We start from the raw sequence: 15,782 nt of genomic DNA on the forward strand, positions 1-15,782 counted from the left end.
CCGGATGCTGGTCAGGTTCCGACTACTGACCAGACGCTGAGTAGCAAAGTGACCGGACGCTGGGTGCCAGAGTTTGGTCAAGATCAGTAAGGTTCTAGAGGGCAGATTTCATGACCAAACGCATCTGGTCAGTGCTGACCGGACACTGGTCAATGTCCGGTCACAACTTAACTGCTCGGTGGTGGGGAGAACTAATCGGAGCGTCCGGTCACCCCGTAATGGCACATAACAGTTCGTTTTGAACAAGGGTGTATAAGTACTTCCTCTATTCATTTGAGGGATCACTTTTACTCATTCCAACAGGTGAGAAACACCCTTGAGAGTGCTAAGAAGAGCAAGATCCTAGTGAGGTGATTGAGATTTGAGAATCCAAGAGAGAGGCCTCATTAGTGAAAGCAAGAGTAGCAAAGTGTGCATCCACCCTTCTCATTAGGCTTGTTGTAGTCAACTGAGAGTTCGTGCTTGTTACTCTTGGTGATCGCCATTACCTAGATGGCTTGGTGGTGATTGGGAGCTTGGTGATCATCCGGTGGAGCTTGTGGATGACCCAACTCAAGTTGTGAGCGGTTGTGGGTGATTCACCGCGATGGAGTGTCGAAGAATCAACCCGTAGAGAGCACTTGATCCTTGCACGGATCAAGGGAGAGCTACACCCTTGCGCAGGTGCTTCAACGAGGACTAGTGGGGAGTGGCGACTCTCCGATACCTCGGCAAAACATTGTTGTGTTCCTTCTCCTCTCTTTACTTTAAGCATTTACTTTTGAGCAATTCAATACTTGTCTTTACATTCCTAGAATTGCTATGCTAGAGTAGGATTGGAACTTAGGTTGCTAAACTTTTATGCGGTAGAACATTAGAAACACTTTCTAGACACAAGGGGTGAAGTGGGCTAAGTGTAGGCTTTAATTATTGCAAAGAATTTTAGAATTAGCCCAATTCACCCCCCCCCCTCTTAGGTATCTTGATCCTTTCAATTGGTATCAGAGCCTCATGCTCACGTATTTAGGCTTAACCGCCTAGAGAAAGATGTCTCACGGGGATGGTCCTCCTCCTATCTTTGAGGGAGATGATTTTTCTTATTGGAAAATCTGAATGGAGGCGTATTTAGAAGCTCTAGATATTGGAATGCTTAGAGCTGCCTCATAAGGATTCCCAAAACCTCAGGATCCCATGCACCTTCAAGGCGATGAAGTGAACTACGAAAAGTGGAATGCAAAGGCTAGAAACACTATCTTTAGAGGCCTTTGCAAAGATGTGTTTAACCGGGTGAGGAACCACAAGGACACCCATGCACTATGGTCGGACATTTGTGCACTCCATGAGGGAACTAAGAGCGAGCATGAGGAACGCTATCATCTCATAATGAAAAAGCTTAATTCTTTTGAGACGCTTCCTAAAGAGAGTGCTAATGAAATGTACTCATGCTTGAATGTTCTTGTAGAGGAAGTCAATGGGCTTGGACTCACTCAAATGCAACCATCCGATGTTGTATGAAAAATCTTGAGTGTTCTCCCCATTGATAAATATGGGCATATTGTGATGGTGCTTCATCAAGGTGATCTTTCCACCGCTACACTGACTTAAATCTTGGGAAAGATCAATGCTCATGAGATGTATATGCACATCACGCTACAAGATGGCTCATCCTCTACCAAGAAGAAAGATAAAGACTTGGCATTCAAGGCTAGCCAAGAGAAGGGCAAAGCAAGAATTGAGTATGAGAGCTCAAGTGATGATGAAATTGATGATGCAAGTCTTGCTCTCATGATGAGAAGAACCGCCAAGATGCTAAAGAAGCTCAATAAGAATGGTGCCAAGTTTGATGGGAAGAAAAAGAAGTTCTTCACTAGCACTAGAAGGAAGCCAATCTCGGAGATGGATTGCTACAATTGTGGAGAACTTAGTCATCTGGCACATCAATGCACCAAGCCCAAGAAAGATAAGTACAAGAACAAGTATAAGGGCAAGAAAGATGACTCAAGTAATGAAGAAGATGAGAAGAAAAAAACAAGCCATATAAGAAGAAGGATGGCAAGAAGGACTTCCATAAGAAAAAGAAGAATGGCAAGGCATACATCATCGGTGATTGGCTCATGGACATTGATTCATCAAGTTGCTCATCCGATGATGATAGTGAGAATAAGAAGGTGGCTGCAATTGTGATTGACTCTTCATTATCTTCACCGACACCACCGCTACCATCCTCTACACACCTATGCCTTATGGCCAAGGGTGAACAAAAGGTGTCAAATGATGATGATAGTATTGGTGATGATCATGCTAACAATGATGATAGTGATAGTGATAGTGATGATGATGAATTTGAATCACCTTCATATGATGATCTTGTTAAATTGCTAAATCAATATACTAAGATCATTAGAAAGTCAAGAGCTAAGAATGAAAAGCTTGAAATAAAGAATGATTCTCTTTTAGCTAAATGTGACATAGCAGAAAAGGCTAGTGTTGAGCTTAGAGAAGCAAATGATGCTATGTCATCCAAACTCAAGGATCTCAAATCTTCTAAGAAAGAGCTTAAAGAAAAATATGATAAACTTGAGAGGATACATAATGAGCTCATCACTAGCCACAATATGCTAAAAGAAGAATATACGACTCTCAAGATCAATCATGATAATCTTGTTATCACTCAAGAATTTTTATCCAATGAGCCACATGATGCTACTAACGATGTTGTTAAGATTGATATAGCTACATCATGTGATGATTTAATTGTTGAGAGCATTGAGCAAGGATCTAGTGGCAAAGACAAGCAAGTGGTTGAAATCGACAACTATGATGAGTATATCAAGCTCAAGCATGATAATGAAAAGCTCAAGAAAGATCTTGAAGAGCTCAAAACCACCAACACTATAGTGCTAGAAACTCTTGATCATGATGGTGATTTGATTCTTGAGAATGAGAAGCTCAAAGAAGAGAACAAGAAACTCAAGGAAGAGAAAAATAATGATGCACTCAAGGAAGAGAACAAGAAGCTCAAGTTGGAGAAAGAACACCTCAAGATTGGATTGAGCAAGTTCACAAGAGGCAAGCATCTTCAAAGTGAGCTACTAATGAACATCATCATGAAGATGGATAGAAGTGGAATTGGATATTTGGCAAATCAAGAGAAGAAGGCTCAAGCTCAAAAACAACAACACAAGTCAATGCCAAAGCCAAAGAGATATTTTGAGTGTGGACAAGAAGGTCACTTTGCCCATGAGTGTCAAACTCTACCACCACAACCCTTACCCAACCATGCTAGACCCTTTGCTTTCAATGCTCATTACATGCTTAGAAAGGACTCTAGTGGAAAGATAAAAGTTATGTTCTTAGGACCTTCCAACAAGAATAGGCCTAAGAAAATTTAGGTAGCAAAGTCACTTGTTGAGAAAGTGAAGGGCCCTCAACAAGTTTGGGTTCCTAAACAAGCTTGATCTCTTGTGTGTAGGTAAACTATAAGACCGATGAAAGTCATTGGGTAATTGATAGTGGTTGCACATAACATATGATTGGTGATCCTTGTATGTTCACCTCACTGGATTAGAAAGAATTACATTTGGTGACAACTCAAAGGACAAAGTTAAAGGATTGGGCAAAGTGGCAATATCAAATGATCATTCAATCTCAAATGTGTTATATGTTGCTTCATTGAGTTTCAACTTGCTATCTGTTGGACAATTGTGTGATCTTGGCTTTCAATGCCTATTTACCGAGAAGGAAGTGGTTGTATCCAAGAAAGATGATGATCAAGTGATATTCAAGGGATTTAGATACAACAACCTATATCTAGTGGACTTCACCTCTGAAGATGCTAACTTGAAGATATGCCTATTCACCAAAACAACACGTGGGTGGCTATGGTATAGAAGATTTGCTCATGTTGGGATGAGCTCACTCAAGAAGCTAATGAAGAATGATTTGGTGAGAGGGTTGAAGGATGTGAAGTTTGAGAAGGACAAGCTTTGTAGTGCATGTCAAGCCGGCAAATAAGTTGCAAACACTCATCCTACAAAGGCTTTCATGTCAACCACAAGAGTGCTAGAGCTCCTTCACATGGACTTATTTGGACCAACAACATACAAGAGTTTGGGAGGAAATCTTTATTGTCTTGTGATTGTTGATGACTACTCAAGATATATATGGGTGTTCTTCCTTCATGATAAATCTGAAGTTGCATCATGCTTCAAGAAGTTTGCCAAGAGAGCACAAAATGAGTTTGAGGTGAAGCTCAAGAAGATTAGAAGTGACAATAGAAAGGAATTTGACAACACAAATATTGAAGCCTATTGTGATAAAGTTGGGATCAAGCATAAGGTCTCCGCAACATATACTCCTCAACAAAATGGTATAGTTGAGAGAAAGAACCGGACATTAATCACACTAGCAAGAACAATGCTTGACGAGTACAACACACCCGAAGCTCTATGGGCGGAAGCTATCAACACCGCATGTTATGCATCCAACCACCTATTCCTTCAAAAGTTTCTTGGCAAGACACCTTATGAGTTACTCAATGAGAAGAAGCCGGACGTCTCTTTCTTTAAGGTGTTTGGTTGCAAATGCTACATCTATAAGAAGCGGCAATACCTAGGGAAGTTTCAAAGACATTGTGATATTGGTTTTCTTGTTGGTTACTCATCAAAGTCCAAAGTATATAGAGTATTTAATCATGCCACCGGCTTGGTTGAAGAAACATATGATGTGGAATTTGATGAATCTAACAGCTTCCAAGGAGCACATGAGAATCTTGATGATGTAGGTGATGAACCATTGAGGGAGGCCATAGAGAATACTCTGGTTGGAGACATCAAGCCACAAGATGAAGAAGATAATGTACAAGTGATTAATCCACCTTTTTCATCAAATGTGCCACAAGATGGTGATAAAGATGGGAGAGTTGAAAATGAAGATACTCATGTCTCCCTTGATCAAATGGTGATACAAGCACAAGATGTTGATGCTCCACAACCTCCCTCTCAAGTGGTTAATAGAAGAAATACACCTCTACTACAAGCTCATCCATAAGATCTTATCATAGGGAGTCCATCAAAGGGTGTAATGACTCGATCTCAAAAACTTGCTTCATGTATTGAACATCACTCTTTTATCTCTTGCTTTGAGCCTACCAAGGTAGAAGAAGCTCTTCAAGATCCGGATAGGATAAATGCCATGCATGAAGAGTTAAACAACTTGACCCGCAATGAAGTTTGGACTCTTGAAGAGCGACCACAAGGTGCAAGAGTCATTGGAACAAAGTGGGTGTTCCAAAACAAGCAAGATGATCAAGGCGTTGTTATGAGGAACAAGGCAAGACTAGTTGCAAAGGGGTTCTCTCAAGTTGAAGGGTTGGATTTTGGAGAGACTTTTGCACCGGTTGTAAGACTAGAAGCCATTCGTATCCTCCTTGCATATGCATCACATCATGAAATAAAATTATATCAAATGGATGAGAAAAGTGTATTTTTAAATGGCTTTATAAATGAACTAGTCTATGTTGATCAACCTCCTGGATTTAAAGACCCTAGATATCCTAATCATGTTTATAGGTTGTTCAAGGTGCTATATGGGCTCAAGCAAGCCCTAAGAGCTTGGTATGAGCGCCTTCGGGACTTCCTCATTGAGAAGGGCTTCATCATTAGGATGGTCGACACCATACTATTCACCAAGAAGCTTGATGGATATATCTTCATTTGTCAAGTATATGCTGATGATATCATATTTGGATCATCAAATGAAGATTCTTGCAAAGAGTTTGGTGAATTGATGTCGAAGGAGTTCGAGATGTCAATGATTAGAGAGCTTACATTCTTTCTTGGATTTCAAGTCAAGCAAATGAGACAAGGGATTTTCATCTCTCAAGAGAAATATACTAATGATCTTCTCAAGAGATTCAAAATGGATGAATGTAAGCCAATCAAGACACCAATGCTAACTAATAGACATCTCGACCTAGATGAGGGAGGTAACACGGTTGATCAAACTCTCTACCGCTCTATGATTGGTAGCTTGTTATATTTAACCGCATCTAGGCCCGACATCATGTTTAGTGTGTGTATGTGTGCTAGATTTCAAGCTAATCCTAAGGAAACTCATTTAAGTGTCGTTAAAAAAATCCTTAGGTACCTTAAGCACACATCAAGCATTGGTCTTTGGTATCCCAAAGGAGCTAGATTTGAATTAATTAGCTATTCTGATTCGGATTATGCTGGTTGCAAAGTTGATAGAAAAAGCACATCCAGAGGGTGACATTTGCTTGGTAGATCACTTGTGTCTTGGTCCTCCAAGAAGCAAAATAGTGTGGCTTTGTCCACCGTCGAAGTGGAATACATTGCCGCGGGTGCTTGTTGTGCACAAATACTTTACATGAAGCAAAGTTTGCTAGACTATGGTGTAGTTCTAGAAAAAGTACATCTTTTGTGTGACAATGAGAGTATGGTAAAACTTGCTAATAATCTGGTTCAACACTCTCGCACCAAGCACATAGATATCCGCCATCACTTTCTTAGAGATCATGTTGCTAAGAATAATATTTCATTAGAAGGTGTAAGGACCAAGGATCAATTGGCGGATATTTTCACTAAACCGCTAGATGAGGCGACTTTTTGTCGATTGAGGAATGAGCTCAATGTGCTTGATTTTAGCAACTTCAATAGAAAATGAGCTTGTGTTGTCCCTTGCATTGCAATATACAACATGTTTAATGTTTGGTAATGCATTTAGGGCTTGTCTAACATGGTTAAGATAACCATCGAAAAGCATGTGAAGAAGCTTAACCTTGGATCAAACTTGACAAGCAACTAGAATTACTTTCAAGTATTGCATATGCATGTATGTTGTTTTGTTGTTTCTCTTCAATCACCCTTTTATTGCCTATTTTCTTAAAAGAATTATAGCCTAAGGCAAAATACTTTAAAAAATTTTGAGGGTTTGAGAGAGATCACTCACATCAGTTCTAATTGGTGTTTATTTGGATCTTATTGAGGTTGGGGTTTGATTGGGAAAAGGCAGCACGAAGGACGTTGAAGATTTGCTGAAAAAGAGTGACCGGACGTTGGACCGGACTCTGCTCCCCTGCATTCGGTCAGTTCACAGGAGGTGAACCATTGCTATGAAGGAGTGACCGGACGCTGGAACAGTGTTCTCCCTACATTTGGTTAGAAGGTGATCCTACGTCCGGTCAAGCGAAGACGATGAAGACATGATTGACTAGACTCTGGCTGCGTCCGTTCAGTGGTGATCGGACGCGTCCGGTCACGACTCCAGGGGATTTGGACCTCTCTGGAGTCGACCGGACTTTGGGTGGCAGCGTTTGATTGTTGCCACCGGAGCGTTCGGTCAATAGATGCCGTGTGGATTGCGAACTCTTATTCCTTTCCTTTCCCGTCATGTTGGGGGGCCACCATAAAATCCCATCGATTGACCTAATCCCCACCATCGCTATCGCCCGCGCTGACATCGCCGAGCCGCCACAAGCTCCAGCGCCCGCGCCCTTGCTCCCACGCCCATGCGCCGCCGCTTGTCCCGCGCACCTGCTCCGTGCCGCTCCCGCGCCATCTAAACGTGCACGCGCCTCGCTCCCACACCGCCGTGCCAGCAACCACCGTGCCAGTGCCTCTGCTCCACGTGCCTGAGCCACATTGCACTGCCCTATGTCATCACTGCTGCCGATCCACAATGCATTGCAACCCTAACCCTAGGCATTTTTCTGGTGGTGCCCTTAGGATTCGTTCCTCTGTTTTTTGGATCACCGGTTCATCAGGTAGCAAGCCCTCATTTCCAATTTCGCACCTAGTGCTTGCTTCTTAGGGTTTCGTATCTCTAGATGTATATTGAAATTATTCATATATCCAATCTATTCTAACGTGCAGCGAGTCGGTGTTTCTGAGGTCTCTTTGGCAGTTCTCAGTCAACTCGGAGCCAAGCTCGCGAGTATAGATCGAGGCCAAGCCTCAGAAGTGATAGTTGGCAATTGTTTCTTGTCTGAGGCAGCAGTTCATTTTAGATGGCTCGTGTCAAGAATTCCGGAGGTGGTCTAGGTGATGAGGATCTAAGGCAGCTGCCTCGCCTGCCTGCTGATGTGAAAGGCAAGGCGACTAAGAAGACTACATCCAAGAAGCAGAAGTGTGCAAATGCTGATACAGCGAGAGCAGTCGCAGTTGCAGCCACCGTAGAGCGTGTAGAGAGAGGAGGTGCTAGGAGTGGAGTCCAGATTGCAGATCAACTTTCACCAGCACAGAGGGCAGCTATTGAGCAGGTTGAGCGTCGTCATGGTAGTCCAGCTAGGACTGTCATGCTTGAGAGACGCCGTGTTGCTTTGGAGGAGACTCAGCCTTAGGGGGAGCCATAGTAGTAGACAGAGCAGGCTTAGGAGGGAGAGTAGACTGATGTGATAGAGCAGGCACCACAGCTTCGCCGCTTTAGTCGTACCCGTACCTAGGTGACACCGAGGCCAAAGACACAGCGAAGGGGTTCTTGTCCGCCACCTAGACCATAGGGTTCACCTCTAGCGACTCATCTGGATTTGAGGGCCACCATGGCCAAGCAGGTTCAGCAGCTCAGATTTGTGCAGTTCGAGGAGTGGTTCCTGCCTAGGAGGGATGAGCGTGCTTCAGAGGGCTTCTATACACCACTGCAGGAAGATTTTTGTAATGCATATCTTAATAGTGGGGTTACATTTAGGTCTCATAGGGTCTGTTCCATTGAGGCCATTGTAGCAGCAGTAGGAGAGCAGATTCGCCCTTACCTATCTTATCTACCAGGGCTGACAGATTTACTTGGACGGATAGGCAGATATGTACCATCATGGGTCCGTGAGTTTTATGCTACACTTTGGATTGACCTACAACACAGATTTATACATTTTGCATTTAGAGGCAGAGACTACATGCTAATGAGCTTTAGGGTCAGAGATATTCTCATGCTTCAGGAGCAACCCATCTGGGTACATGAGGTGTGCTATGGTCAGACAGAGCCTCCTCGACGCCCTCATGGCAATCCTGTGCCTCCTATAGATTTGGTCCATCATTGCTTCACAGAGCCTTTCGGCGAGGGGTCGAGTAAGACACCCAGGGATCTTACTCCTACAGTGAGACTGCTAGATGCTATCATAAGGAGGACCCTGCTCCCGAGGATGGGATATCGTGAGGGCTTGACTTGCATTTAGTTATGGCTACTGAACTCTCTGATGCAGCAGACTGTGTTTGATATTTGGGGTCTTATTCTATCAGAGATGGAGAACACTCTTGTAGAGGGGTTCAGATGTCACAGGCAGCTGCCATATACTCACTGGATTACATTCTTGATTCATAGGGCAGTTACAGTGAGGCCTCCTAAGATGCTAGCCGAGTATAGTGATGCTACTATAGAGTTCCCTGCATATAACATGACTCAGATGCTCCGCCATAGTGCAATGAGGACACCTAGCTAGTCACACCATCGTCTAGAGGTGCCAGAGACTGTAGCCCAGCAGGATAAGACTATTAGGGGCATTGCAGCTATAGAGGAGGAGCAATTAGATGCTTAGCAGGAGGGTATGGTCGAGAGTGACCCCAGCGATAGTTCTGATGATGACTACCAGGATATCCCTCAGATGCCTCCTCGACGACATGACTATGAGGCCGGTAGGTCTAGTTCAGCTCTACCTGCACCACAGACAGACCTCGCTCTACTTGCTATACTTGAGCGAATGAGGCAGGATCAGGCTCACCAGGCCTAGGAGATCGTAGCTATATTTGCATAGTTTCAGGCCAGACAGGACGAGTTCCAGCAACAACAGCAGGCTATACAGTAGCAGTAGCAAGCCATGTAGCAGCAGTTACTTGGATTCATGTAGCATGTTGTTACTGCTATTAGGGCTCCACCGCCACATCCTTCACCCTAGATCAGCCAACCTGCCACCACTTCTATGACTCTAGTTTTACAGCCCAGTGGGCTTTAGAGTCAGGGACAGCCAGCGACACAGTTTCCTTCATCTACAGAGCAGGTGTCCTAGTGGTTTGCCTCGCTAGTGCCAGCCTCGCAGTTCACACCTCTTCATACGTGTTTTACACCTGCTCAGACTTTCTCGCTGTTTGTGCCAGATACCCCAGTCTCTAGGAGCCTTGGTGCAACATTTAGTGAGTTGACAGGGCAGCCTACTCCACCAGATCTATATGTCACTGGTCCTTCCATAGTTGCTCCTATCACTGGGACTATAAAGACGCTCCCTTCTTTAGTTGCATCATCAGAGCCGCCTGCTTCAGTGATACCTATAGAGTCCCAGGCCACACCAGTACTAGATTTGACCCAGACCGCTTCAGCATCACTCCTAGCGACAAAGGATCACACTACTCAGAGCTCAGGATCAGACAATGATGCTGCCTAGTTCCAGATCGCTCATTGCACCTCAGCGCCCGACTCGTCCGCTGCAGCCCCGTCGACTGACCCTTAGGTTTTGGTGTTTGACGCCAAAGGGGGAGAGGGATCGAGTATGTTAGACTTAGGGGGAGCGACATATCTAGGGGGAGCTTATCTATTATTTTTGGCTTTTTATGTGATACACTATTATGCATTCATGTTTTACTTTCATGCATCGAACTATATTTATGTGATAGTGATATCTACGTGATGTGATATTTATGTGATGTGTGACATGTGTGCCCTCTACTTTGAATTATTTATATGTCATATCACTTGGTTATGCTCATTTGTTTTGCTTCCGCATTTTTACTCCGATGCAAATGAGCTTTATTTCTTGTACTCATGCTTATTTCATATCTATTGAGTACATCTTGGTGGCTTGTGTCATATAAGTTTTCCTAACTCTTTTGTTCTTATTGTCAAAAGCTTATATGAACCAAGCATGTTAAAAACCTCATCTCTTTTGCATACTCGAGTTTGTATTGTCATCAATCACCAAAAAGGGGGAGATTGAAAGCATCTAGGCTCCTAGTTGGGTTTTGATGATTAATGACAATACAAGATTATTGTGACTAATGTGTGTTTTGCAGATGCAATTAAGTTAGGTCATAGTAATGACAATTGATTGGACAATCATGGTTGTCATGCCCCTATGATGGAAATCATTTCGGTTTTCAAAGGATGGACGACAAGGTTAAGGATTGACTAGTTCTAAGTGTCGTTTGGTGTTGAAGAGACACTTAGAGTAGTTTAGGACTTTGTTTTTTCTTTGGTTGTACTATTAAGGGGGGGTATGGACGGGTAGCTTGACCTAGGTGAGTCTAGTGGGTTAGGTGTGGTACACACTTATCAAATCTAGCACTAGTTAGCTCCTAAATAGCCCTTAGATCTATTGGAGCGAACTTTATTCACATATGATTGCGAGTTGGAAGTAAATGGAGGGTCAAATGTTGATCAGACGCTGGCGCATAGTCCGGTCAGTTCATTTGATCAAGGTGAAGTCGTCTGGATGCGACCGGACGATGAGTGAAATGTGACCGGATGTTGGGTGCCAGAGTCCGGTCAACTCCAGTAAGGTTCCAGAGAGGGAGAATCCTGATCGAACGCGTCCGGTCAGTGCTAACCGGACGCTGGTCAAGTTCCGGCTACTGACCGGACGCTGAGCAGCAAAGTGACCGGACGCTGGGTGCCAGAGTCTGGTCAACATCAGTAAGGCTCCAGAGGGCAGATTTTGTGACTGGACGCTGGTCAGTGTTCGATCACAACTTAACTACTCGGTGAAGGGAAAAACTGATTGGAGTGTCCGGTCACCTTGACCGGAGCATCCGGTCACCTTGACCGGAGCATCCGGTCACACCGTAGTGGCACATAATGGTTTGTTTTGAACAAGTGTGTATAAATACTTCCTCTATTCGTTTGAGAGATCACTTTTGCTCATTTCAACAGCTAAGAAATACCCTTGAGAGTGCCAAGAAGAGCAAGGTACTAGTGAGGTGATTGAGATTTGAGAATCCAAGAGAGAGGCCTCATTAGTGAAAGCAAGAGTAGCAAAATGTGCATCCACCCTTCTCATTAGGCTTGTCGTGGTCAAGTGAGAGTCCGTGCTTGTTACTCTTGATGATCGCCATCACCTAGACGGCTTGGTGGTGATTGGAAGCTTGGTGATCATCCGGTGGAGCTTGTGGATCACCCAACTCAAGTTGTGAGCGGTTGTGGGTGATTTACCGCGACGGAGTATCGAAGAATCAACCCGTAGAGAGCACTTGATCCTTGTGCGGATCAAGGGAGAGCTACATCCTTGCGCGGGTGCTCCAACGAGAACTAGTGGGGAGTGGCGACTCTCCGATACCTCGACAAAACATCGCCGCGTTCCTTCTCATCTCTTTACTTTAAGCATTTACTTTTGAGGAATTCAATACTTGTCTTTACATTACTAGAATTGCCATGCTAGAGTAGGATTGTAACTTATGTTGCTAAATTTTTGTGCGGTAGAACATTAGAAACACTTTCTAGGCACAATAAGTGAAGTGGGCGAAGTGTACGTTTTAATTATTGCAAAGAATTTTAGAATTAGCCCAATTCATCCCCTCTTGGGCATCTTGATCCTTTCACCGTCCTCGCCGGGAGGAGGAGGGAGGTGCGGAGGAGGCGAACGACGGTGGGGGACTGGAGGAGAGAAACGCATCGGGACAGACCTAGGAGGTGTCCGCGGGTGGGTTCACAAGGATTCGCGGCACCCAGGTTGACGGCTTAACGGGTGTGAGACCCGCTACTACCCAGATCGGACGGTCCATATCGAGTCTTGACTAGATCTGATGGCTCGAGGGTTTGCGGGCAACGTGGCCCTATCCATTAGCCCGCTTTTGGTGCAGGAATCATACTTAGAGATAGAGATTCCTAGCCTGTCATGGGAGAATCGAATTTTCTCAACGAGCACTTCTATAAGTTTACGTGTGCGTTTCCATCGGAAGCCCACTTCACTTCACGTGCTTCATGATGATGCTGCCTTAGAGGTTAATTTTCAAACTTAATTAACGTGGAAATATTGAACATCGGTAGCCACATATTACACCAAAAAGACCGCCAATCGCAAGTGAGCAGGCGACATCATTCCGGTCAGATCAAGCACGCGGAATATGCAAGTGCTTGGTTCCATTTTTTGTTGCTCTTTGTTCCTTATACTTTTTTTTTATGAAATTGTTCCTTATACTTTGCTGGTTGGTATTAAGCATTGTGTTCCACATCGTCATACTCAAAATTACTTATATGTCACACATACTCTAGTTTAACAATATGATTAGTACCCACGAAAAAAACAACATGATTAGATTAATCGACGGCTATAAAATGAAAATTATTCTAGTACCTCTAATTTTGTCCATTTCAAAAAAAAGTACCCAAAACCTTACTTGAAAAATTAGAGATCGACCAAAGGATCTTCCGTGTCCTTGCTTGGACCAAAGCACAAACCACTCTTCTCATAAACTACTATTCCTTCCACTAAAAAAGTTGCATATTGGTCCACTATGTTTTTACTAAATTATAATTATAGAGTCCAATCATTCCTGACATCATTATAAAGGTATTTTTCCTCAAATATCATTTATATTTAGAAACCATTGATAGTCATAATTTTAGTTTCAAATGCATGACCTTTTCCATGACGTCTTGTGACCGGAGAGGGTACAAAAATCACGAGTAAGAAAAGCACAGATCGTCTCAAGTACACTAACATCAGGGCAACCATTTTAATGTCTGTACAATCATGGCTAATCATCCGTGCGCCATTCAAACTACTTGCAGGCTCGTAGGTGATCTATTCAAACGCAAAAAAAAGACCCATGCATGTATCAAGGACGATGATGGTGCCGGTACTACTACAGTACTTCACAGACCAATTGTAAAGACAATAAAAAAGGATATGTAGAGATGGTTATAGCAACCGTCTCTACACAAAGACATCAAGAAATCAAAGATTTTTAGAGACTGATATATATCTGCTTTTAGAAATCCATTTACAGAAGCGGTTGATGTTTCTTACTCTCTCTAGAATTGATTTATAGAGATGGTTGTAACGTGAGTTGTCTCTAAAAGTAAATTTTCGGAATTGGTCATAAAAAATAGCAAAACAGAATTCATTTCTGAAAGAATCCTAGCAGTGAGGCACATGTCCGGACGAAAAACTCGAAGCTTGCTAACGAGCTAAGCTTAGATTTTAGTTTGTTAGCTATAACAAGCCAGCTCGAACTGGCTCACGAGCCAAACGAGCTAGAACATCCCTGAGCCAAACGAGCTAGAACATCCCATACAACGCAATATGTTTGTCACTAGCACACACTACTTCAAACTCCAAGTCACCTTCTCAAGCTGTGTTGCACTCCGGACCTGTCCCTATGTGGCGGATTATCGGGTTATCTGATATTTGTTTATCTGTAGACTTTGATTTGCTTGATCTTTAGCCTAGTAACTGCAAGGAACCCGATCTGTAGGACAAAATTTTATATTAACCATACGTCCTCACTTCATTAGTACATACAGACCATGTATATGTGTGTTTCCTTTTGCGTGGAATCAGTGAACAAGCTGTATGTTACTTACTACTAATTTCTCTTTCTTCCCCTCTGGCTCAGTGAGCCAACTGCGCTAGTTACCGAGCCAAGCCGAGCCGAGCTGGACTTTTGATTCGTTAGGATAACGAGCCGGGCCGAGTCAACTCATTATCCTAACGAGCCAGACCCAGGCGAGCCAAGATGGCTTGATATCCGGCCCTACCTACTACTATATCGCATAGCACACTTGTGACTAAATTGTGGGATATTATTCTTTCTAATTATTTTGTACGAATTTGTAGTTTACTCTGTCTTTACCCTAAGTTAATCTATTGTAACTTTGACCCTATTGTGCAAAATATATTGAAATATAAAATTCAAATAAATCTCTATCGAAATGTATCAGTATTTGGTATTTATAAACTTGATTAATGTTTAAAAAGTTTGAAAGTGAAGTACAATTGAATATGGAGCACTACTACAGAATGGACTTGTTGTCCCGGGCGGTAACAGCCTTTAGTCCCAGTTACCGCGCCGAGACAACGATCCCGGGACTAAAGGTGGAACCTTCAGTCCCGGGTCATCGAGCCGGGACTAAAGAGGGACCTTTAGTCCCGGTTGGTAACACCAATCGGGACTAAAGGCCCTCCAGCCGAGCGAACCTGGCGCATCCTTTAGTCCCGGTTGGTAACCCCAACCGGGACTAACGGTTCACCCTTTAGTCCCGGTTGGTAACCCCAACCGGGACTAAAGGTTCCTTTTCTTTTTCTTTTTTTTGTTTAATTTGTTTTCAGTTCAGTTACACATATTTGTTTAATATATAATATGTTTTTATGTACGTATTCTACGCTGCTAATATAAATACACGCATGCGTATAATTACATCTAATTCTCATCTTGAGCATTATTATATTCGAATAAAGTATGAAACTATATATATTATAGATATATATATATATATGTATATATACAACACTTTCATAATCTTGTTCTCGAAAATAACGATATCAATAAACATTTAATTTACATCATTTATTCCTTAAGATCAAAGTAGAACTCGCCGTTGGGATTTAGCACTTTTTCTAGAAGATATCCTGCTATTGACTCTTGAACTGCTTTCAGATGGTCTTTTTGCATGACCCTTCGTTTCAACCATTCAGTCTTGCATTTGAAATAAAAGGAAAAGTATTAATACACATATATGTATATATATTCATTTAAAAATAAATAAAAATTAATATATACGTAATCTGAGGACATCTTTAGGAGTTCTTCTTATGTGCGCAGTGATAAATTCACAAACGTAGTATCCACACAAGTTATTACCTGGTT

Source organism: Miscanthus floridulus, chromosome 8 (genome assembly GCF_019320115.1).
Source record: "Miscanthus floridulus cultivar M001 chromosome 8, ASM1932011v1, whole genome shotgun sequence".
Classification (NCBI taxonomy): domain Eukaryota; kingdom Viridiplantae; phylum Streptophyta; class Magnoliopsida; order Poales; family Poaceae; genus Miscanthus; species Miscanthus floridulus.